Genomic DNA, 27,479 nt, shown 5'->3' on the forward strand with positions numbered 1-27,479 from the left:
TTTATGACTGTTTGAGCCAGTTGACATCTTTACGGGAGAAGCTTCCTCTTGTCATGGCTGCCTTGGACCTTACACACTTCAAAGAAGTAGAGCTCGAATTCCTAGATGAATACTGCCGAGTCCTCAAGCCCATAGCCACCTCAATTGATAGGCTTCAAGGACAGAAGGACTGCTACTATGGACAGCTCATACCTACGCTCTTTACTATTCAGGCAAAACTCTGTGACTTGCGATCTTCAAATCTGCGATACTGCTCTCATATCTTGCAAGCCACCATAACTGGCTTTGAGAAAAGGTTCAGTAGCTACTTGGAGCTGAAGACCGATATCAACGAAGCCATCCTGGCTACAGCAAGTTAGCAACCCACCCATTTTTCAAGATGAGGTGGTTACCTCTCAGACTGGCTGCAGAGAAGAAGGGGATCCATCAGCTGTTCCTGCACTCAGCTGAAGAGCTTGGCCTTCTGTCCGAAAGTGAGACTACCTCATCAGCCGGCGCTGAAGAGAGTGAAGATGAGTTCTTCGTCTTTGCTGATCATTCTACAGCTACAGGTAGACTACTCTCACACTTTAAGTTAAACTGCAATTTCATGAAGTAATCATCAATACATACAATTTCATATTGGATCAGAATATTAATCAATTAAAAAGTAAATAGTAGTTACTTTCATGTTATGATTTAAAAAAAAATAGTGAATTGAATGTAAATTCATAATAACACCCTTCCCTTCTTTGTCTCTAATGTCTCCAATCCCATAACAGAAACTGAAAGCCAGAACTCATTGCCCAGCCACAGCAAAGCAGAGTTGGAGGTGCTTCACTTTCTGGAAGACAGCAGAAAGGACCTTTCCTCGCTGGATTCATATCCTTTGATCAAGAAACTCTTTGTGAGATTCAACACCACTTTGCCGTCATCTGCACCAGTTGAACGTCTCTTCTCCTTTGCTGGTATGGTTTACCGCCCTCACAGAAGGCTGAACTGTTGGAGAAATTAGTGGTACTAAAAAACAACTAACTGAACTCAGGCCAATTAGCCCGGCAGCTTAAGGCCATATTTTAGCAAAATGTGGACGCGGCGGACAAAAGCGCCAAAAAATGTCCACATGCTCTCCATAACCATACGTTTCATTTTGGAAGGGGGGCCACGTCATCAAGATGTCAGAAGGCGGCCATCTTGGCGTTCAAAGATGGCCGCCATGTAATATCTATAAGTGCCGCTATCTCTGCTTCTAAGCCACTTAGAAGGTCAATCTTGGTGTCAAAATATACATTATCTGGGTCAAGGAATGCAATAAGGTCATTGAGAATATCACTAGATGTTTATTTGTGCCAATATCAAATAAATACGGTCATTCTAGCAACATATTTACATAATCTTCAACTTCAAATTATCTGTCACAATTACAACTGCAAAGAGCTGTGCAATTCCAGTGTGCCTTCTGACATGAGCATCTTGCACCACAACCCTTTTTACAACCGCACTTTACCAGTTCATTGCAGGCTTTTGACGCCATAGGTAGAGTGCTCCACACAGGAAGCCAGACCTGGTTGTCGACATCCAATGTCCATCCTCATCCTTCTGGACTGGGTGTTGGCTGCTGGGCCAGTTCAGACGTGGCCCAGATCCCAGACTGGTATACAACTCGCTTCACGTGCTGCAGCAGTGAATCTTGCGTTGGTGTAATGTGTTCCATCGTTTTGTTCTTCTGGCAGAACCATTCTCGCCGTGCTTCATTGACAGATTCCAAATCACTTGTTTTGTCATACATGATGACTGTAAAGCGCTCAAGAAGCTGAAAGTGTTGGGCATCTATGGTCACATTAGTGTATGGATTTTCTGTCATGTAGGTGAAGGCCTGGGTGACCTCAGGGTAGGAATTCCAAGCCGCCCATGCTGACTTCTTCCCTTTCCCACAGAATGCTGATGTTGTGTCACAGCCTGTGTAACAGTGGAAGACCGGAAGTGCTGTGGACTTGTCTTTGCCCAGAGCATGGCAGATGGTGTTTATATGAACATTGGTGTAGTTTTTGCCAGTGCCAAAAGCGACCCAGATGTCTGCAGCTGGATACTTGGTGAACAGGGCATGGAACTTACCGATGAGGATAACAACAACATCCGTATCCACAGTGCGTATCAAGCAGGTAGAACAGCCATGTACCAGGGCATCAAGCAGGTGAATCACTATCCTGGTGTCTGCCTCTTCATGGTTACATGGCAGCATGTAGTGGCTAATGTCTGTGCCAACCACTGTGATGCCAGATGTAATGAAGACCAAAAACTACACCAATGTTCATATAAACACCATCTGCCATGCTCTGGGCAAAGACAAGTCCACAGCACTTCCGGTCTTCCACTGTTACACAGGCTGTGACACAACATCAGCATTCTGTGGGAAAGGGAAGAAGTCAGCATGGGTGGCTTGGAATTCCTACCCTGAGGTCACCCAGGCCTTCACCTACATGACAGAAAATCCATACACTAATGTGACCATAGATGCCCAACACTTTCAGCTTCTTGAGCGCTTTACAGTCATCATGTATGACAAAACAAGTGATTTGGAATCTGTCAATGAAGTACGGCGAGAATGGTTCTGCCAGAAGAACAAAACGATGGAACACATTACACCAACGCAAGATTCACTGCTGCAGCACGTGAAGCGAGTTGTATACCAGTCTGGGATCTGGGCCACGTCTGAACTGGCCCAGCAGCCAACACCCAGTCCAGAAGGATGGGGATGGACATTGGATGTCGACAACCAGATCTGGCTTCCTGTGTGGAGCACTCTACCTATGGCGTCAAAAGCCTGCAATGAACTGGTAAAGTGCGGTTGTAAAAAGGGTTGTGGTGCAAGATGCTCATGTCAGAAGGCACACTGGAATTGCACAGCTCTTTGCAGTTGTAACTGTGACAGATAATTTGAAGTTGAAGATTATGTAAATATGTTGCTAGAATGGCCGTATTTATTTGATATTGGCACAAATAAACATCTAGTGATATTCTCAATGACCTTAATGCATTCCTTGACCCAGATAATGTATATTTTGACACCAAGATTGACCTTCTAAGTGGCTTAGAAGCCGAGAAAGCGGCACTTATAGATATTACATGGCGGCCATCTTTGAACGCCAAGATGGCCGCCTTCTGACATCTTGATGACGTGGCCCCCCTTCCAAAATGAAACGTATGGTTATGGAGAGCATGTGGAAAAATGTTGGCGCTTTTGTCCGCCGCGTCCACATAATTTCGCTAAGCTACCGGACTAAATGTGTCCGCACATTGACAAATGAGTCCATGGCAAGAGATGGCCATGTCTGTGAATCTTCTTTTCTTTTTTTTAAAAAGAGGAACGAGGGGTATGAAAAATGTTCATAAAATAACACAAACTTGCTTTTGTTGTAATGTGAGATGAAAGCACTGACAGTGATGATCATAAGATGCAGTTATTGAAAATAATGGCAAGACATGGCCATGTTTGTGACTTATCTTGGGGTGGGGTTAAAAAATGTTAAAAAGAAAACATTTTGTTTTTGTTATGTGTGATGACATTCATTTCTGGATTTTTTTTGTCACTGGCATATTGACAAATATGTTCCCCACAAGCCAGCATAGTGGAGTCAGTTTCAGTTCTTGACTTTGTGAATTGATTACTGAATAAAGTTCAAGTTGTGGCATCTGTGTGGTCTCATTTATTCACCATGTCCATGGAAACAAAAAACACAGCCATAAAGTCTGTTTTTCTTATGCATTATTAAAGATAGTTTACTTTTGTGATAACTACTGTCTGCATAACACAATTGGTCAGACAAGCCTAATATTATTTGTGTTGATATTTATATACTACAGTATGCAGCCAGTTCAAAGATATTGCCACATTTTCTTTCAATCTAACACACTGTTTCTTACAATGGATAATCCGGCCATTTTGACCATAGAACAAGATTCCTCTACAGGATCTCCTCACTGGTCAACAAAAACACCTTGAAGACCTTAACAGGAGCCCTTGTACAGGGTTTCTTTGACTATGCATGCACCTCCTGGTACCACAGCACCTCAAAGGCCCTTAAAACCAGGCTCCAGACTTCCCAAAACAAACTGTTCAGGCTCCTACTTGATCTAGCCCCCCGAACCCACCTCACCCCTGCCCACTTCGACAGGCTGGAATGGCTTAGGGTCGACGACAGAGTACAGCATCTTGCAATGGGTCTGGTCCACAAGATTCGATACACCACCAAGATACCCATGTACCTGTCTAGATACTTCCTTAATGTTAACGAAGTCCACACCCACAACACCAGAGGGAGTGCAACGAACCATGTGCAACCCAGATTCGGCACAAACAAGGGACTAAATTCTTTTCGCTCCTATGCCACCAAAATGTGGAACGCCCTACCAACTGTCATTAAGACATGCGAATCCCTTGACTCCTTCAAAACCGCTCTCAAAGGGCACCTACGGATGGCTGCAATTCGAAACTGGCCCCCGTAAAATCTGAATCCCCCCCCCCGCCCCCCCCTTTTTTCCCCTCACTGTATATATTTCTTTTCCCTTTTTACCTCCTTTTTGATGAATTCTTTTTTGATGAATTCCTGTTCTGTCTATAGAAGTGTCTATTTGTACGTCTCTAAATGTTTTGATGATTTGAACATGGTGGACCCTGTTGGAAACAAGTGTAATGCTTAATTGGGTCGTCCACTCACAGTTAACAGCCTTTGTATTGAGTTTGTGCTTGAAATGTACTGTAATTCTGCAAACTGTTAATAAATTCTTCAATCAATCAATCAATCAATGACACTAACAGGTCCAAACCGTTTTTCACCACTAGATGGGAGTGTTTGGTAATCTATGAGTTACCATTCCTTTGTGGGTCCTGTTAAAATAAAATATAAAGTGTATTAGACATTCTTACAGGTCATTAATTTAATATTTGGCAATCAATTATGAATTTACTTATCATTATACACATGTTCATGAAAATGTATTTTCATGTATTTTCAAAATACAAAATACGTATTTGTATCTCAAATACATTTCTCAGACCAGTATTTGTATTTTGTATTTAGATACATTTTTTGACCCAGTATTTGTATTTTGTAACAATACATTTGCAATGTATTTTGCCCATCTCTAGTCCTACATACTTAGATCTAGAATCCCCATTCAAACCTATTTAGGTTCATCTTACGGTGGACATGTTTGCCTGAAAAGGAATCTTTGAAATGTTTCATAGTTTTAAAAATATAGTGCTTTCAATTTGAGAAATTTATAATGGCAGATAGTGGCACGTCAAAAAATCTTTCAACTAGAAACTCCATTCACACGTTTTATAATTCAGCTTACTGTGGAGACACATGCTGGAACTTTTTACTTTGAAATGTTTTGTAGTTTCTGAGTTATTTAAGTTAAACGCCCAATGCATTCCCAATGGCAATAGCACAAACTTTGGCATGCTACTAGTCCTACATACTTACACCTAGAAATCCCATTCAAACCTATTTATATACTATAAATACTATAGCCTGTCGCTTTTCTGCGATTTTCACCTTTTTTTGAAATCCTCCGAAATCGTAAAAAACGACATACTATAGTATGCCCTCCGACACCATGGACTATAGCCTGTCGCTTTTCCGCGATTTTCACCTTTTTTTAAATCCTCCGAAATCATAAAAAACTACATACTATAGTATGCCCTCCGACACCATGGACTATAGCCGGTCGCTTTTCCGCGATTTTTACCTTTTTTTAAATCCTCCGAAATCGTAAAAAACGACATACTATAGTATGCCCTCCGACACCATGGACTATAGCCTGTCGCTTTTCCGCGATTTTCACCTTTTTTTTAAATCCTCCGAAATCGTGAAAAAGGCATTACATTACATTACAGTCATTTAGCAGACGCTTTTATCCAAAGCGACTTACAATAAGTGTATTCAACATAGGTAGGGAACAAAAACTACTAATCACCAGAAGTCTTTAGTGCATTTTCTGCAAAAACAAGCAACCAAGAGTATACCTAGCGCTAAGGTAAAAAGTGCAATATATCAGCTACTTATTTCCTTAACCAGATGAGACAAAATAGCTAAATCAAATGAGCATGAGCTAAAACAATTAAGTGTATCGACTAAACAAGATCCAATAAACAATACAACAATAGAAAACAAGCGTTCGTACAACTAGTTAACAACAAGTAGGTCAGGCAGAGAGGAAGGGTAGTGTTTCCTGAAGAGGTGGGTTTTCAACCTGCGGCGAAATATGGGCAGTGACTCTGGCACCCTATAGTATGCCCTCCGACACCATGGACTATAGCCTGTCGCTTTTCCGCGATTTTCACCTTTTTTTTAAATCCTCCGAAATCGTAAAAAACGACATACTATAGTATGCCCTCCGACACCATGGACTATAGCCTGTCTCTTTTCCGCGATTTTCACCTTTTTTTTAAATCCTCCGAAATCGTAAAAAACGACATACTATAGTATACCCTCCGACACCATGGACTATAGCCTGTCGCTTTTCCGCGAATTTCACCTTTTTTTAAACCCTCCTAAATCGTAAAAAACGACATACTATAGTATGCCCTCCGACACCATGGACTATAGCCTTTCGCTTTTCCGCGATTTTCACCTTTTTTTTTAATCCTCCGAAATCGTAAAAAACGACATACTATAGTATGCCCTCCGACACCATGGACTATAGCCTGTCGCTTTTCCGCGATTTTCACCTTTTTTTAAATCCTCCGAAATCGTAAAAAACGACATACTATAGTATGCCCTCCGACACCATGAACTATAGCCTGTCGCTTTTCCGCGATTTTCACCTTTTTTTTTAAATCCTCCGAAATCGTGAAAAAGGCACCCTATAGTATGCCCTCCGACACCATGGACTATAGCCTGTCGCTTTTCCGCGATTTTCACCTTTTTTTTTAAATCCTCCGAAATCGTAAAAAACTACATACTATAGTATGCCATCCGACACCATGGACTATAGCCTGTCGCTTTTCCGCGATTTTCACCTTTTTTTTAAATCCTCCGAAATCGTAAAAAACGACATACTATAGTATGCCCTCCGACACCATGGACTATAGCCTGTCGCTTTTCCGCGATTTTCACCTTTTTTTAAATCCTCCGAAATCGTAAAAAACGACATACTATAGTATGCCCTCCGACACCATGGACTATAGCCTGTCGCTTTTCCGTGATTTTCACCTTTTTTTAAATCCTCCGAAATCGTAAAAAACGACATACTATAGTATGCCCTCCGACACCATGGACTATAGCCTGTCGCTTTTCCGCGATTTTCACCTTTTTTTTAAATCCTCCGAAATCGTAAAAAACGACATACTATAGTATGCCCTCCGACACCATGGACTATAGCCTGTCGCTTTTCCGTGATTTTCACCTTTTTTTAAATCCTCCGAAATCGTAAAAAAGGCACCCTATAGTATGCCCTCCGACACCATGGACTATAGCCTGTCGCTTTTCTGCGATTTTCACCTTTTTTTTAAATCCTCCGAAATCGTAAAAAACGACATACTATAGTATGCCCTCCGACACCATGGACTATAGCCTGTCGCTTTTCCGCGATTTTCACCTTTTTTTAAATCCTCCGAAATCGTAAAAAACGACATACTATAGTATGCCCTCCGACACCATGGACTATAGCCTGTCGCTTTTCTGCGATTTTCACCTTTTTTTTAAATCCTCCGAAATCGTAAAAAACGACATACTATAGTATGCCCTCCGACACCATGGACTATAGCCTGTCACTTTTCCGCGATTTTCACCTTTTTTTTAAATCCTCCGAAATCGTAAAAAACGACATACTATAGTATGCCCTCCGACACCATGGACTATAGCCTGTCGCTTTTCCGTGATTTTCACCTTTTTTTAAATCCTCCGAAATCGTAAAAAAGGCACCCTATAGTATGCCCTCCGACACCATGGACTATAGCCTGTCGCTTTTCCGCGAATTTCACCTTTTTTTAAACCCTCCTAAATCGTAAAAAACGACATACTATAGTATGCCCTCCGACACCATGGACTATAGCCTTTCGCTTTTCCGCGATTTTCACCTTTTTTTTTAATCCTCCGAAATCGTAAAAAACGACATACTATAGTATGCCCTCCGACACCATGGACTATAGCCTGTCGCTTTTCCGCGATTTTCACCTTTTTTTAAATCCTCCGAAATCGTAAAAAACGACATACTATAGTATGCCCTCCGACACCATGAACTATAGCCTGTCGCTTTTCCGCGATTTTCACCTTTTTTTTAAATCCTCCGAAATCGTAAAAAACGACATACTATAGTATGCCCTCCGACACCATGGACTATAGCCTGTCGCTTTTCCGTGATTTTCACCTTTTTTTAAATCCTCCGAAATCGTAAAAAAGGCACCCTATAGTATGCCCTCCGACACCATGGACTATAGCCTGTCGCTTTTCCGCGAATTTCACCTTTTTTTAAACCCTCCTAAATCGTAAAAAACGACATACTATAGTATGCCCTCCGACACCATGGACTATAGCCTTTCGCTTTTCCGCGATTTTCACCTTTTTTTTTAATCCTCCGAAATCGTAAAAAACGACATACTATAGTATGCCCTCCGACACCATGGACTATAGCCTGTCGCTTTTCCGCGATTTTCACCTTTTTTTAAATCCTCCGAAATCGTAAAAAACGACATACTATAGTATGCCCTCCGACACCATGAACTATAGCCTGTCGCTTTTCCGCGATTTTCACCTTTTTTTTTAAATCCTCCGAAATCGTGAAAAAGGCACCCTATAGTATGCCCTCCGACACCATGGACTATAGCCTGTCGCTTTTCCGCGATTTTCACCTTTTTTTTTAAATCCTCCGAAATCGTAAAAAACGACATACTATAGTATGCCATCCGACACCATGGACTATAGCCTGTCGCTTTTCCGCGATTTTCACCTTTTTTTTAAATCCTCCGAAATCGTAAAAAACGACATACTATAGTATGCCCTCCGACACCATGGACTATAGCCTGTCGCTTTTCCGCGATTTTCACCTTTTTTTAAATCCTCCGAAATCGTAAAAAACGACATACTATAGTATGCCCTCCGACACCATGGACTATAGCCTGTCGCTTTTCCGTGATTTTCACCTTTTTTTAAATCCTCCGAAATCGTAAAAAACGACATACTATAGTATGCCCTCCGACACCATGGACTATAGCCTGTCGCTTTTCCGCGATTTTCACCTTTTTTTTAAATCCTCCGAAATCGTAAAAAACGACATACTATAGTATGCCCTCCGACACCATGGACTATAGCCTGTCGCTTTTCTGCGATTTTCACCTTTTTTTGAAATCCTCCGAAATCGTGAAAAAGGCACCCTATAATATGCCCTCCGACACCATGGACTATAGCCTGTCGCTTTTCCGCGATTTTCACCTTTTTTTTTAAATCCTCCGAAATCATAAAAAACGACATACTATAGTATGCCCTCCGACACCATGGACTATAGCCTGTCGCTTTTCCGCGATTTTCACCTTTTTTTTTAAATCCTCCGAAATCGTAAAAAACGACATACTATAGTATGCCCTCCGACACCATGGACTATAGCCTGTCGCTTTTCCGCGATTTTCACCTTTTTTTAAATCCTCCGAAATCGTAAAAAACGACATACTATAGTATGCCCTCCGACACCATGGACTATAGCCTGTCGCTTTTCCGCGATTTTCACCTTTTTTTTAAATCCTCCGAAATCGTGAAAAAGGCATTACATTACATTACAGTCATTTAGCAGACGCTTTTATCCAAAGCGACTTACAATAAGTGTATTCAACATAGGTAGGGAACAAAAACTACTAATCACCAGAAGTCTTTAGTGCATTTTCTGCAAAAACAAGCAACCAAGAGTATACCTAGCGCTAAGGTAAAAAGTGCAATATATCAGCTACTTATTTCCTTAACCAGATGAGACAAAATAGCTAAATCAAATGAGCATGAGCTAAAACAATTAAGTGTATCGACTAAACAAGATCCAATAAACAATACAACAATAGAAAACAAGCGTTCGTACAACTAGTTAACAACAAGTAGGTCAGGCAGAGAGGAAGGGTAGTGTTTCCTGAAGAGGTGGGTTTTCAACCTGCGGCGAAATATGGGCAGTGACTCTGGCACCCTATAGTATGCCCTCCGACACCATGGACTATAGCCTGTCGCTTTTCCGCGATTTTCACCTTTTTTTTAAATCCTCCGAAATCGTAAAAAACGACATACTATAGTATGCCCTCCGACACCATGGACTATAGCCTGTCTCTTTTCCGCGATTTTCACCTTTTTTTTAAATCCTCCGAAATCGTAAAAAACGACATACTATAGTATACCCTCCGACACCATGGACTATAGCCTGTCGCTTTTCCGCGAATTTCACCTTTTTTTAAACCCTCCTAAATCGTAAAAAACGACATACTATAGTATGCCCTCCGACACCATGGACTATAGCCTTTCGCTTTTCCGCGATTTTCACCTTTTTTTTTAATCCTCCGAAATCGTAAAAAACGACATACTATAGTATGCCCTCCGACACCATGGACTATAGCCTGTCGCTTTTCCGCGATTTTCACCTTTTTTTAAATCCTCCGAAATCGTAAAAAACGACATACTATAGTATGCCCTCCGACACCATGAACTATAGCCTGTCGCTTTTCCGCGATTTTCACCTTTTTTTTTAAATCCTCCGAAATCGTGAAAAAGGCACCCTATAGTATGCCCTCCGACACCATGGACTATAGCCTGTCGCTTTTCCGCGATTTTCACCTTTTTTTTTAAATCCTCCGAAATCGTAAAAAACGACATACTATAGTATGCCATCCGACACCATGGACTATAGCCTGTCGCTTTTCCGCGATTTTCACCTTTTTTTTAAATCCTCCGAAATCGTAAAAAACGACATACTATAGTATGCCCTCCGACACCATGGACTATAGCCTGTCGCTTTTCCGCGATTTTCACCTTTTTTTAAATCCTCCGAAATCGTAAAAAACGACATACTATAGTATGCCCTCCGACACCATGGACTATAGCCTGTCGCTTTTCCGTGATTTTCACCTTTTTTTAAATCCTCCGAAATCGTAAAAAACGACATACTATAGTATGCCCTCCGACACCATGGACTATAGCCTGTCGCTTTTCCGCGATTTTCACCTTTTTTTTAAATCCTCCGAAATCGTAAAAAACGACATACTATAGTATGCCCTCCGACACCATGGACTATAGCCTGTCGCTTTTCCGTGATTTTCACCTTTTTTTAAATCCTCCGAAATCGTAAAAAAGGCACCCTATAGTATGCCCTCCGACACCATGGACTATAGCCTGTCGCTTTTCTGCGATTTTCACCTTTTTTTTAAATCCTCCGAAATCGTAAAAAACGACATACTATAGTATGCCCTCCGACACCATGGACTATAGCCTGTCGCTTTTCCGCGATTTTCACCTTTTTTTAAATCCTCCGAAATCGTAAAAAACGACATACTAAGGTATGCCCTCCGACACCATGGACTATAGCCTGTCGCTTTTCACCTTTTTTTTTAAATCCTCCGAAATCGTAAAAAACGACATACTATAGTATGCCCTCCGACACCATGGACTATAGCCTGTCACTTTTCCGCGATTTTCACCTTTTTTTTAAATCCTCCGAAATCGTAAAAAACGACATACTATAGTATGCCCTCCGACACCATGGACTATAGCCTGTCGCTTTTCCGTGATTTTCACCTTTTTTTAAATCCTCCGAAATCGTAAAAAAGGCACCCTATAGTATGCCCTCCGACACCATGGACTATAGCCTGTCGCTTTTCCGCGAATTTCACCTTTTTTTAAACCCTCCTAAATCGTAAAAAACGACATACTATAGTATGCCCTCCGACACCATGGACTATAGCCTTTCGCTTTTCCGCGATTTTCACCTTTTTTTTTAATCCTCCGAAATCGTAAAAAACGACATACTATAGTATGCCCTCCGACACCATGGACTATAGCCTGTCGCTTTTCCGCGATTTTCACCTTTTTTTAAATCCTCCGAAATCGTAAAAAACGACATACTATAGTATGCCCTCCGACACCATGAACTATAGCCTGTCGCTTTTCCGCGATTTTCACCTTTTTTTTTAAATCCTCCGAAATCGTGAAAAAGGCACCCTATAGTATGCCCTCCGACACCATGGACTATAGCCTGTCGCTTTTCCGCGATTTTCACCTTTTTTTTTAAATCCTCCGAAATCGTAAAAAACGACATACTATAGTATGCCATCCGACACCATGGACTATAGCCTGTCGCTTTTCCGCGATTTTCACCTTTTTTTTAAATCCTCCGAAATCGTAAAAAACGACATACTATAGTATGCCCTCCGACACCATGGACTATAGCCTGTCGCTTTTCCGCGATTTTCACCTTTTTTTAAATCCTCCGAAATCGTAAAAAACGACATACTATAGTATGCCCTCCGACACCATGGACTATAGCCTGTCGCTTTTCCGTGATTTTCACCTTTTTTTAAATCCTCCGAAATCGTAAAAAACGACATACTATAGTATGCCCTCCGACACCATGGACTATAGCCTGTCGCTTTTCCGCGATTTTCACCTTTTTTTTAAATCCTCCGAAATCGTAAAAAACGACATACTATAGTATGCCCTCCGACACCATGGACTATAGCCTGTCGCTTTTCCGTGATTTTCACCTTTTTTTAAATCCTCCGAAATCGTAAAAAAGGCACCCTATAGTATGCCCTCCGACACCATGGACTATAGCCTGTCGCTTTTCTGCGATTTTCACCTTTTTTTTAAATCCTCCGAAATCGTAAAAAACGACATACTATAGTATGCCCTCCGACACCATGGACTATAGCCTGTCGCTTTTCCGCGATTTTCACCTTTTTTTAAATCCTCCGAAATCGTAAAAAACGACATACTATAGTATGCCCTCCGACACCATGGACTATAGCCTGTCGCTTTTCTGCGATTTTCACCTTTTTTTTAAATCCTCCGAAATCGTAAAAAACGACATACTATAGTATGCCCTCCGACACCATGGACTATAGCCTGTCACTTTTCCGCGATTTTCACCTTTTTTTTAAATCCTCCGAAATCGTAAAAAACGACATACTATAGTATGCCCTCCGACACCATGGACTATAGCCTGTCGCTTTTCCGTGATTTTCACCTTTTTTTAAATCCTCCGAAATCGTAAAAAAGGCACCCTATAGTATGCCCTCCGACACCATGGACTATAGCCTGTCGCTTTTCTGCGATTTTCACCTTTTTTTTTAAATCCTCCGAAATCGTAAAAAACGACATACTATAGTATGCCCTCCGACACCATGGACTATAGCCTGTCGCTTTTCCGCGATTTTCACCTTTTTTTAAATCCTCCGAAATCGTACAAAACGACATACTATAGTATAACCTCCGACACCATGGACTATAGCCTGTCGCTTTTCCGCGATTTTCACCTTTTTTCAAATCCTCCGAAATCGTAAAAAACGACATACTATAGTATGCCCTCCGACACCATGGACTATAGCCTGTCGCTTTTCTGCGATTTTCACCTTTTTTTTAAATCCTCCGAAATCGTGAAAAAGGCACCCTATAATATGCCCTCCGACACCATGGACTATAGCCTGTCGCTTTTCCGCGATTTTCACCTTTTTTTTTAAATCCTCCGAAATCATAAAAAACGACATACTATAGTATGCCCTCCGACACCATGGACTATAGCCTGTCGCTTTTCCGCGATTTTCACCTTTTTTTTTAAATCCTCCGAAATCGTAAAAATCGACATACTATAGTATGCCCTCCGACACCATGGACTATAGCCTGTCGCTTTTCCGCGATTTTCACCTTTTTTTAAATCCTCCGAAATCGTAAAAAACGACATACTATAGTATGCCCTCCGACACCATGGACTATAGCCTGTCGCTTTTCCGCGATTTTCACCTTTTTTTAAATCCTCCGAAATCGTAAAAAACGACATACTATAGTATGCCCTCCGACACCATGGACTATAGCCTGTCGCTTTTCCGCGATTTTCACCTTTTTTTAAAATCCTCCGAAATCGTAAAAAACGACATACTATAGTATGCCCTCCGACACCATGGACTATAGCCTGTCGCTTTTCCGTGATTTTCACCTTTTTTTAAATCCTCCGAAATCGTAAAAAACGACATACTATAGTATGCCCTCCGACACCATGGACTATAGCCTGTCGCTTTTCCGCGATTTTCACCTTTTTTTTAAATCCTCCGAAATCGTAAAAAACGACATACTATAGTATACCCTCCGACACCATTGACTATAGCCTGTCGCTTTTCCGCGAATTTCACCTTTTTTTAAACCCTCCTAAATCGTAAAAAACGACATACTATAGTATGCCCTCCGACACCATGGACTATAGCCTGTCGCTTTTCCGCGATTTTCACCTTTTTTTTAAATCCTCCGAAATCGTAAAAAACGACATACTATAGTATGCCCTCCGACACCATGGACTATAGCCTGTCGCTTTTCCGCGATTTTCACCTTTTTTTTTAATCCTCCGAAATCGTAAAAAACGACATACTATAGTATGCCCTCCGACACCATGGACTATAGCCTGTCGCTTTTCCGCGATTTTCACCTTTTTTTAAATCCTCCGAAATCGTAAAAAAGGCACCCTATAGTATGCCCTCCGACACCATGGACTATAGCCGGTCGCTTTTCCGCGATTTTCACCTTTTTTTAAACCCTCCTAAATCGTAAAAAACGACATACTATAGTATGCCCTCCGACACCATGGACTATAGCCTGTCGCTTTTCCGCGATTTTCACCTTTTTTTTAAATCCTCCGAAATCGTAAAAAACGACATACTATAGTATGCCCTCCGACACCATGAACTATAGCCTGTCGCTTTTCCGCGATTTTCACCTTTTTTTTAAATCCTCCGAAATCGTGAAAAAGGCACCCTATAGTATGCCCTCCGACACCATGGACTATAGCCTGTCGCTTTTCCGCGATTTTCACCTTTTTTTTTAAATCCTCCGAAATCGTAAAAAACGACATACTATAGTATGCCCTCCGACACCATGGACTATAGCCTGTCGCTTTTCCGCGATTTTCACCTTTTTTTTAAATCCTCCGAAATCGTAAAAAACGACATACTATAGTATGCCCTCCGACACCATGGACTATAGCCTGTCGCTTTTCCGCGATTTTCACCTTTTTTTAAATCCTCCGAAATCGTAAAAAACGACATACTATAGTATGCCCTCCGACACCATGGACTATAGCCTGTCGCTTTTCCGTGATTTTCACCTTTTTTTAAATCCTCCGAAATCGTACAAAACGACATACTATAGTATAACCTCCGACACCATGGACTATAGCCTGTCGCTTTTCCGCGATTTTCACCTTTTTTCAAATCCTCCGAAATCGTAAAAAACGACATACTATAGTATGCCCTCCGACACCATGGACTATAGCCTGTCGCTTTTCCGCGATTTTCACCTTTTTTTTAAATCCTCCGAAATCGTGAAAAAGGCACCCTATAATATGCCCTCCGACACCATGGACTATAGCCTGTCGCTTTCCTGCGATTTTCACCTTTTTTTAAACCCTCCTAAATCGTAAAAAACGACATACTATAGTATGCCCTCCGACACCATGGACTATAGCCTGTCGCTTTTCCGCGATTTTCACCTTTTTTTTAAATCCTCCGAAATCGTGAAAAAAGCACCCTATAGTATGCCCTCCGACACCATGGACTATAGCCTGTCGCTTTTCCGCGATTTTCACCTTTTTTTAAATCCTCCGAAATCGTAAAAAACGACATACTATAGTATGCCCTCCGACACCATGAACTATAGCCTGTCGCTTTTCCGCGATTTTCACCTTTTTTTTTAAATCCTCCGAAATCGTGAAAAAGGCACCCTATAGTATGCCCTCCGACACCATGGACTATAGCCTGTCGCTTTTCCGCGATTTTCACCTTTTTTTTTAAATCCTCCGAAATCGTAAAAAACGACATACTATAGTATGCCCTCCGACACCATGGACTATAGCCTGTCGCTTTTCCGCGATTTTCACCTTTTTTTTAAATCCTCCGAAATCGTAAAAAACGACATACTATAGTATGCCCTCCGACACCATGGACTATAGCCTGTCGCTTTTCCGCGATTTTCACCTTTTTTTAAATCCTCCTAAATCGTAAAAAACGACATACTATAGTATGCCCTCCGACACCATGGACTATAGCCTGTCGCTTTTCCGCGATTTTCACCTTTTTTTAAATCCTCCGAAATCGTAAAAAACGACATACTATAGTATGCCCTCCGACACCATGGACTATAGCCTGTCGCTTTTCCGCGATTTTCACCTTTTTTTAAAATCCTCCGAAATCGTAAAAAACGACATACTATAGTATGCCCTCCGACACCATGGACTATAGCCTGTCGCTTTTCCGTGATTTTCACCTTTTTTTAAATCCTCCGAAATCGTAAAAAACGACATACTATAGTATGCCCTCCGACACCATGGACTATAGCCTGTCGCTTTTCTGTGATTTTCACCTTTTTTTAAATCCTCCGAAATCGTAAAAAACGACATACTATAGTATGCCCTCCGACACCATGGACTATAGCCTGTCGCTTTTCCGTGATTTTCACCTTTTTTTAAATCCTCCGAAATCGTAAAAAACGACATACTATAGTATGCCCTCCGACACCATGGACTATAGCCTGTCGCTTTTCCGCGATTTTCACCTTTTTTTTAAATCCTCCGAAATCGTAAAAAACGACATACTATAGTATGCCCTCCGACACCATGGACTATAGCCTGTCGCTTTTCCGTGATTTTCACCTTTTTTTAAATCCTCCGAAATCGTAAAAAAGGCACCCTATAGTATGCCCTCCGACACCATGGACTATAGCCTGTCGCTTTTCTGCGATTTTCACCTTTTTTTTAAATCCTCCGAAATCGTAAAAAACGACATACTATAGTATGCCCTCCGACACCATGGACTATAGCCTGTCGCTTTTCCGCGATTTTCACCTTTTTTTTTAAATCCTCCGAAATCGTAAAAAACGACATACTATAGTATGCCCTCAGACACCATGGACTATAGCCTGTCGCTTTTCCGCGATTTTCACCTTTTTTTAAATCCTCCGAAATCGTAAAAAACGACATACTATAGTATGCCCTCCGACACCATGGACTATAGCCTGTCGCTTTTCCGCGATTTTCACCTTTTTTTAAATCCTCCGAAATCGTAAAAAACGACATACTATAGTATGCCCTCCGACACCATGGACTATAGCCTGTCGCTTTTCCGCGATTTTCACCTTTTTTTAAAATCCTCCGAAATCGTAAAAAACGACATACTATAGTATGCCCTCCGACACCATGGACTATAGCCTGTCGCTTTTCCGTGATTTTCACCTTTTTTTAAATCCTCCGAAATCGTAAAAAACGACATACTATAGTATGCCCTCCGACACCATGGACTATAGCCTGTCGCTTTTCCGCGATTTTCACCTTTTTTTTAAACCCTCCTAAATCGTAAAAAACGACATACTATAGTATGCCCTCCGACACCATGGACTATAGCCTGTCGCTTTTCCGCGATTTTCACCTTTTTTTTAAATCCTCCGAAATCGTAAAAAACTACATACTATAGTATGCCCTCCGACACCATGGACTATAGCCTGTCGCTTTTCCGCGATTTTCACCTTTTTTTTTAATCCTCCGAAATCGTAAAAAACGACATACTATAGTATGCCCTCCGACACCATGGACTATAGCCTGTCGCTTTTTCCGCGATTTTCACCTTTTTTTAAATCCTCCGAAATCGTAAAAAAGGCACCCTATAGTATGCCCTCCGACACCATGGACTATAGCCGGTCGCTTTTCCGCGATTTTCACCTTTTTTTAAACCCTCCTAAATCGTAAAAAACGACATACTATAGTATGCCCTCCGACACCATGGACTATAGCCTGTCGCTTTTCCGCGATTTTCACCTTTTTTTTAAATCCTCCGAAATCGTAAAAAACGACATACTATAGTATGCCCTCCGACACCATGAACTATAGCCTGTCGCTTTTCCGCGATTTTCACCTTTTTTTTAAATCCTCCGAAATCGTGAAAAAGGCACCCTATAGTATGCCCTCCGACACCATGGACTATAGCCTGTCGCTTTTCCGCGATTTTCACCTTTTTTTTTAAATCCTCCGAAATCGTAAAAAACGACATACTATAGTATGCCCTCCGACACCATGGACTATAGCCTGTCGCTTTTCCGCGATTTTCACCTTTTTTTTAAATCCTCCGAAATCGTAAAAAACGACATACTATAGTATGCCCTCCGACACCATGGACTATAGCCTGTCGCTTTTCCGCGATTTTCACCTTTTTTTAAATCCTCCGAAATCGTAAAAAACGACATACTATAGTATGCCCTCCGACACCATGGACTATAGCCTGTCGCTTTTCCGTGATTTTCACCTTTTTTTAAATCCTCCGAAATCGTACAAAACGACATACTATAGTATAACCTCCGACACCATGGACTATAGCCTGTCGCTTTTCCGCGATTTTCACCTTTTTTCAAATCCTCCGAAATCGTAAAAAACGACATACTATAGTATGCCCTCCGACACCATGGACTATAGCCTGTCGCTTTTCCGCGATTTTCACCTTTTTTTTAAATCCTCCGAAATCGTGAAAAAGGCACCCTATAGTATGCCCTCCGACACCATGGACTATAGCCTGTCGCTTTTCCGCGATTTTCACCTTTTTTTTTAAATCCTCCGAAATCGTAAAAAACGACATACTATAGTATGCCCTCCGACACCATGGACTATAGCCTGTCGCTTTTCCGCGATTTTCACCTTTTTTTTAAATCCTCCGAAATCGTAAAAAACGACATACTATAGTATGCCCTCCGACACCATGGACTATAGCCTGTCGCTTTTCCGCGATTTTCACCTTTTTTTAAATCCTCCGAAATCGTAAAAAACGACATACTATAGTATGCCCTCCGACACCATGGACTATAGCCTGTCGCTTTTCCGTGATTTTCACCTTTTTTTAAATCCTCCGAAATCGTACAAAACGACATACTATAGTATAACCTCCGACACCATGGACTATAGCCTGTCGCTTTTCCGCGATTTTCACCTTTTTTCAAATCCTCCGAAATCGTAAAAAACGACATACTATAGTATGCCCTCCGACACCATGGACTATAGCCTGTCGCTTTTCCGCGATTTTCACCTTTTTTTTAAATCCTCCGAAATCGTGAAAAAGGCACCCTATAATATGCCCTCCGACACCATGGACTATAGCCTGTCGCTTTCCTGCGATTTTCACCTTTTTTTAAACCCTCCTAAATCGTAAAAAACGACATACTATAGTATGCCCTCCGACACCATGGACTATAGCCTGTCGCTTTTCCGCGATTTTCACCTTTTTTTTAAATCCTCCGAAATCGTGAAAAAAGCACCCTATAGTATGCCCTCCGACACCATGGACTATAGCCTGTCGCTTTTCCGCGATTTTCACCTTTTTTTAAATCCTCCGAAATCGTAAAAAACGACATACTATAGTATGCCCTCCGACACCATGAACTATAGCCTGTCGCTTTTCCGCGATTTTCACCTTTTTTTTTAAATCCTCCGAAATCGTGAAAAAGGCACCCTATAGTATGCCCTCCGACACCATGGACTATAGCCTGTCGCTTTTCCGCGATTTTCACCTTTTTTTTTAAATCCTCCGAAATCGTAAAAAACGACATACTATAGTATGCCCTCCGACACCATGGACTATAGCCTGTCGCTTTTCCGCGATTTTCACCTTTTTTTTAAATCCTCCGAAATCGTAAAAAACGACATACTATAGTATGCCCTCCGACACCATGGACTATAGCCTGTCGCTTTTCCGCGATTTTCACCTTTTTTTAAATCCTCCTAAATCGTAAAAAACGACATACTATAGTATGCCCTCCGACACCATGGACTATAGCCTGTCGCTTTTCCGCGATTTTCACCTTTTTTTAAATCCTCCGAAATCGTAAAAAACGACATACTATAGTATGCCCTCCGACACCATGGACTATAGCCTGTCGCTTTTCCGCGATTTTCACCTTTTTTTAAAATCCTCCGAAATCGTAAAAAACGACATACTATAGTATGCCCTCCGACACCATGGACTATAGCCTGTCGCTTTTCCGTGATTTTCACCTTTTTTTAAATCCTCCGAAATCGTAAAAACGACATACTATAGTATGCCCTCCGACACCATGGACTATAGCCTGTCGCTTTTCTGCGATTTTCACCTTTTTTTAAATCCTCCGAAATCGTAAAAAACGACATACTATAGTATGCCCTCCGACACCATGGACTATAGCCTGTCGCTTTTCCGTGATTTTCACCTTTTTTTAAATCCTCCGAAATCGTAAAAAACGACATACTATAGTATGCCCTCCGACACCATGGACTATAGCCTGTCGCTTTTCCGCGATTTTCACCTTTTTTTTAAATCCTCCGAAATCGTAAAAAACGACATACTATAGTATGCCCTCCGACACCATGGACTATAGCCTGTCGCTTTTCCGTGATTTTCACCTTTTTTTAAATCCTCCGAAATCGTAAAAAAGGCACCCTATAGTATGCCCTCCGACACCATGGACTATAGCCTGTCGCTTTTCTGCGATTTTCACCTTTTTTTTAAATCCTCCGAAATCGTAAAAAACGACATACTATAGTATGCCCTCCGACACCATGGACTATAGCCTGTCGCTTTTCCGCGATTTTCACCTTTTTTTTTAAATCCTCCGAAATCGTAAAAAACGACATACTATAGTATGCCCTCAGACACCATGGACTATAGCCTGTCGCTTTTCCGCGATTTTCACCTTTTTTTAAATCCTCCGAAATCGTAAAAAACGACATACTATAGTATGCCCTCCGACACCATGGACTATAGCCTGTCGCTTTTCCGCGATTTTCACCTTTTTTTAAATCCTCCGAAATCGTAAAAAACGACATACTATAGTATGCCCTCCGACACCATGGACTATAGCCTGTCGCTTTTCCGCGATTTTCACCTTTTTTTAAAATCCTCCGAAATCGTAAAAAACGACATACTATAGTATGCCCTCCGACACCATGGACTATAGCCTGTCGCTTTTCCGTGATTTTCACCTTTTTTTAAATCCTCCGAAATCGTAAAAAACGACATACTATAGTATGCCCTCCGACACCATGGACTATAGCCTGTCGCTTTTCCGCGATTTTCACCTTTTTTTTAAACCCTCCTAAATCGTAAAAAACGACATACTATAGTATGCCCTCCGACACCATGGACTATAGCCTGTCGCTTTTCCGCGATTTTCACCTTTTTTTTAAATCCTCCGAAATCGTAAAAAACTACATACTATAGTATGCCCTCCGACACCATGGACTATAGCCTGTCGCTTTTCCGCGATTTTCACCTTTTTTTTTAATCCTCCGAAATCGTAAAAAACGACATACTATAGTATGCCCTCCGACACCATGGACTATAGCCTGTCGCTTTTTCCGCGATTTTCACCTTTTTTTAAATCCTCCGAAATCGTAAAAAAGGCACCCTATAGTATGCCCTCCGACACCATGGACTATAGCCGGTCGCTTTTCCGCGATTTTCACCTTTTTTTAAACCCTCCTAAATCGTAAAAAACGACATACTATAGTATGCCCTCCGACACCATGGACTATAGCCTGTCGCTTTTCCGCGATTTTCACCTTTTTTTTAAATCCTCCGAAATCGTAAAAAACGACATACTATAGTATGCCCTCCGACACCATGAACTATAGCCTGTCGCTTTTCCGCGATTTTCACCTTTTTTTTAAATCCTCCGAAATCGTGAAAAAGGCACCCTATAGTATGCCCTCCGACACCATGGACTATAGCCTGTCGCTTTTCCGCGATTTTCACCTTTTTTTTTAAATCCTCCGAAATCGTAAAAAACGACATACTATAGTATGCCCTCCGACACCATGGACTATAGCCTGTCGCTTTTCCGCGATTTTCACCTTTTTTTTAAATCCTCCGAAATCGTAAAAAACGACATACTATAGTATGCCCTCCGACACCATGGACTATAGCCTGTCGCTTTTCCGTGATTTTCACCTTTTTTTAAATCCTCCGAAATCGTAAAAAAGGCACCCTATAGTATGCCCTCCGACACCATGGACTATAGCCTGTCGCTTTTCTGCGATTTTCACCTTTTTTTTAAATCCTCCGAAATCGTAAAAAACGACATACTATAGTATGCCCTCCGACACCATGGACTATAGCCTGTCGCTTTTCCGCGATTTTCACCTTTTTTTTTAAATCCTCCGAAATCGTAAAAAACGACATACTATAGTATGCCCTCAGACACCATGGACTATAGCCTGTCGCTTTTCCGCGATTTTCACCTTTTTTTAAATCCTCCGAAATCGTAAAAAACGACATACTATAGTATGCCCTCCGACACCATGGACTATAGCCTGTCGCTTTTCCGCGATTTTCACCTTTTTTTAAATCCTCCGAAATCGTAAAAAACGACATACTATAGTATGCCCTCCGACACCATGGACTATAGCCTGTCGCTTTTCCGCGATTTTCACCTTTTTTTAAAATCCTCCGAAATCGTAAAAAACGACATACTATAGTATGCCCTCCGACACCATGGACTATAGCCTGTCGCTTTTCCGTGATTTTCACCTTTTTTTAAATCCTCCGAAATCGTAAAAAACGACATACTATAGTATGCCCTCCGACACCATGGACTATAGCCTGTCGCTTTTCCGCGATTTTCACCTTTTTTTTAAACCCTCCTAAATCGTAAAAAACGACATACTATAGTATGCCCTCCGACACCATGGACTATAGCCTGTCGCTTTTCCGCGATTTTCACCTTTTTTTTAAATCCTCCGAAATCGTAAAAAACTACATACTATAGTATGCCCTCCGACACCATGGACTATAGCCTGTCGCTTTTCCGCGATTTTCACCTTTTTTTTTAATCCTCCGAAATCGTAAAAAACGACATACTATAGTATGCCCTCCGACACCATGGACTATAGCCTGTCGCTTTTTCCGCGATTTTCACCTTTTTTTAAATCCTCCGAAATCGTAAAAAAGGCACCCTATAGTATGCCCTCCGACACCATGGACTATAGCCGGTCGCTTTTCCGCGATTTTCACCTTTTTTTAAACCCTCCTAAATCGTAAAAAACGACATACTATAGTATGCCCTCCGACACCATGGACTATAGCCTGTCGCTTTTCCGCGATTTTCACCTTTTTTTTAAATCCTCCGAAATCGTAAAAAACGACATACTATAGTATGCCCTCCGACACCATGAACTATAGCCTGTCGCTTTTCCGCGATTTTCACCTTTTTTTTAAATCCTCCGAAATCGTGAAAAAGGCACCCTATAGTATGCCCTCCGACACCATGGACTATAGCCTGTCGCTTTTCCGCGATTTTCACCTTTTTTTTTAAATCCTCCGAAATCGTAAAAAACGACATACTATAGTATGCCCTCCGACACCATGGACTATAGCCTGTCGCTTTTCCGCGATTTTCACCTTTTTTTTAAATCCTCCGAAATCGTAAAAAACGACATACTATAGTATGCCCTCCGACACCATGGACTATAGCCTGTCGCTTTTCCGCGATTTTCACCTTTTTTTAAATCCTCCGAAATCGTAAAAAACGACATACTATAGTATGCCCTCCGACACCATGGACTATAGCCTGTCGCTTTTCCGTGATTTTCACCTTTTTTTAAATCCTCCGAAATCGTACAAAACGACATACTATAGTATAACCTCCGACACCATGGACTATAGCCTGTCGCTTTTCCGCGATTTTCACCTTTTTTCAAATCCTCCGAAATCGTAAAAAACGACATACTATAGTATGCCCTCCGACACCATGGACTATAGCCTGTCGCTTTTCCGCGATTTTCACCTTTTTTTTAAATCCTCCGAAATCGTGAAAAAGGCACCCTATAATATGCCCTCCGACACCATGGACTATAGCCTGTCGCTTTCCTGCGATTTTCACCTTTTTTTAAACCCTCCTAAATCGTAAAAAACGACATACTATAGTATGCCCTCCGACACCATGGACTATAGCCTGTCGCTTTTCCGCGATTTTCACCTTTTTTTTAAATCCTCCGAAATCGTGAAAAAAGCACCCTATAGTATGCCCTCCGACACCATGGACTATAGCCTGTCGCTTTTCCGCGATTTTCACCTTTTTTTAAATCCTCCGAAATCGTAAAAAACGACATACTATAGTATGCCCTCCGACACCATGAACTATAGCCTGTCGCTTTTCCGCGATTTTCACCTTTTTTTTTAAATCCTCCGAAATCGTGAAAAAGGCACCCTATAGTATGCCCTCCGACACCATGGACTATAGCCTGTCGCTTTTCCGCGATTTTCACCTTTTTTTTTAAATCCTCCGAAATCGTAAAAAACGACATACTATAGTATGCCCTCCGACACCATGGACTATAGCCTGTCGCTTTTCCGCGATTTTCACCTTTTTTTTTAAATCCTCCGAAATCGTAAAAAACGACATACTATAGTATGCCCTCCGACACCATGGACTATAGCCTGTCGCTTTTCCGCGATTTTCACCTTTTTTTAAATCCTCCTAAATCGTAAAAAACGACATACTATAGTATGCCCTCCGACACCATGGACTATAGCCTGTCGCTTTTCCGCGATTTTCACCTTTTTTTAAATCCTCCGAAATCGTAAAAAACGACATACTATATAGTATGCCCTCCGACACCATGGACTATAGCCTGTCGCTTTTCCGCGATTTTCACCTTTTTTTAAAATCCTCCGAAATCGTAAAAAACGACATACTATAGTATGCCCTCCGACACCATGGACTATAGCCTGTCGCTTTTCCGTGATTTTCACCTTTTTTTAAATCCTCCGAAATCGTAAAAAACGACATACTATAGTATGCCCTCCGACACCATGGACTATAGCCTGTCGCTTTTCTGCGATTTTCACCTTTTTTTAAATCCTCCGAAATCATAAAAAACGACATACCATAGTATGCCCTCCGACACCATGGACTATAGCCGGTCGCTTTTCCGCGATTTTCACCTTTTTTTAAATCCTCCGAAATCGTAAAAAACGACATACTATAGTATGCCCTCCGACACCATGGACTATAGCCTGTCGCTTTTCCGCGATTTTCACCTTTTTTTTTAAATCCTCCGAAATCGTGAAAAAGGCACCCTATAGTATGCCCTCCGACACCATGGACTATAGCCTGTCGCTTTTCCGCGATTTTCACCTTTTTTTTAAATCCTCCGAAATCGTAAAAAACGACATACTATAGTATGCCCTCCGACACCATGGACTATAGCCTGTCGCTTTTCCGCGATTTTCACCTTTTTTTTGTAATCCTCCGAAATCGTAAAAAACGACATACTATAGTATGCCCTCCGACACCATGGACTATAGCCTGTCGCTTTTCCGCGATTTTCACCTTTTTTTAAATCCTCCGAAATCGTAAAAAAGGCACCCTATAGTAAATCCTCCGAAATCGTAAAAAACGACATACTATAGTATGCCCTCCGACACCATGGACTATAGCCTGTCGCTTTTCCGTGATTTTCACCTTTTTTTAAATCCTCCGAAATCGTAAAAAACGACATACTATAGTATGCCCTCCGACACCATGGACTATAGCCTGTCGCTTTTCTGCGATTTTCACCTTTTTTTAAATCCTCCGAAATCATAAAAAACGACATACCATAGTATGCCCTCCGACACCATGGACTATAGCCGGTCGCTTTTCCGCGATTTTCACCTTTTTTTAAATCCTCCGAAATCGTAAAAAACGACATACTATAGTATGCCCTCCGACACCATGGACTATAGCCTGTCGCTTTTCCGCGATTTTCACCTTTTTTTTTAAATCCTCCGAAATCGTGAAAAAGGCACCCTATAGTATGCCCTCCGACACCATGGACTATAGCCTGTCGCTTTTCCGCGATTTTCACCTTTTTTTTAAATCCTCCGAAATCGTAAAAAACGACATACTATAGTATGCCCTCCGACACCATGGACTATAGCCTGTCGCTTTTCCGCGATTTTCACCTTTTTTTAAATCCTCCTAAATCGTAAAAAACTACATACTATAGTATGCCCTCCGACACCATGGACTATAGCCTGTCGCTTTTCCGCGATTTTCACCTTTTTTTAAATCCTCCGAAATCGTAAAAAACGACATACTATATAGTATGCCCTCCGACACCATGGACTATAGCCTGTCGCTTTTCCGCGATTTTCACCTTTTTTTAAAATCCTCCGAAATCGTAAAAATAGACATACTATAGTATGCCCTCCGACACCATGGACTATAGCCTGTCGCTTTTCCGTGATTTTCACCTTTTTTTAAATCCTCCGAAATCGTAAAAAACGACATACTATAGTATGCCCTCCGACACCATGGACTATAGCCTGTCGCTTTTCTGCGATTTTCACCTTTTTTTAAATCCTCCGAAATCATAAAAAACGACATACCATAGTATGCCCTCCGACACCATGGACTATAGCCGGTCGCTTTTCCGCGATTTTCACCTTTTTTTAAATCCTCCGAAATCGTAAAAAACGACATACTATAGTATGCCCTCCGACACCATGGACTATAGCCTGTCGCTTTTCCGCGATTTTCACCTTTTTTTTTAAATCCTCCGAAATCGTGAAAAAGGCACCCTATAGTATGCCCTCCGACACCATGGACTATAGCCTGTCGCTTTTCCGCGATTTTCACCTTTTTTTTAAATCCTCCGAAATCGTAAAAAACGACATACTATAGTATGCCCTCCGACACCATGGACTATAGCCTGTCGCTTTTCCGCGATTTTCACCTTTTTTTTTTAATCCTCCGAAATCGTAAAAAACGACATACTATAGTATGCCCTCCGACACCATGGACTATAGCCTGTCGCTTTTCCGCGATTTTCACCTTTTTTTAAATCCTCCGAAATCGTAAAAAAGGCACCCTATAGTATGCCCTCCGACACCATGGACTATAGCCTGTCGCTTTTCTGCGATTTTCACCTTTTTTTTAAATCCTCCGAAATCGTAAAAAACGACATACTATAGTATGCCCTCCGACACCATGGACTATAGCCTGTCGCTTTTCTGCGATTTTCACCTTTTTTTCAAATCCTCCGAAATCGTAAAAAACTACATACTATAGTATGCCCTCCGACACCATGGACTATAGCCTGTCGCTTTTCCGCGATTTTCACCTTTTTTTAAATCCTCCGAAATCATAAAAAACGACATACTATAGTATGCCCTCCGACACCATGGACTATAGCCTGTCGCTTTTCCGCGATTTTCACCTTTTTTTTAAATCCTCCGAAATCGTAAAAAACGACATACTATAGTATGCCCTCCGACACCA

Source organism: Electrona antarctica (assembly GCF_951216825.1).
Source record: "Electrona antarctica genome assembly, chromosome: 2".
In the NCBI taxonomy this organism is placed as follows: domain Eukaryota; kingdom Metazoa; phylum Chordata; class Actinopteri; order Myctophiformes; family Myctophidae; genus Electrona; species Electrona antarctica.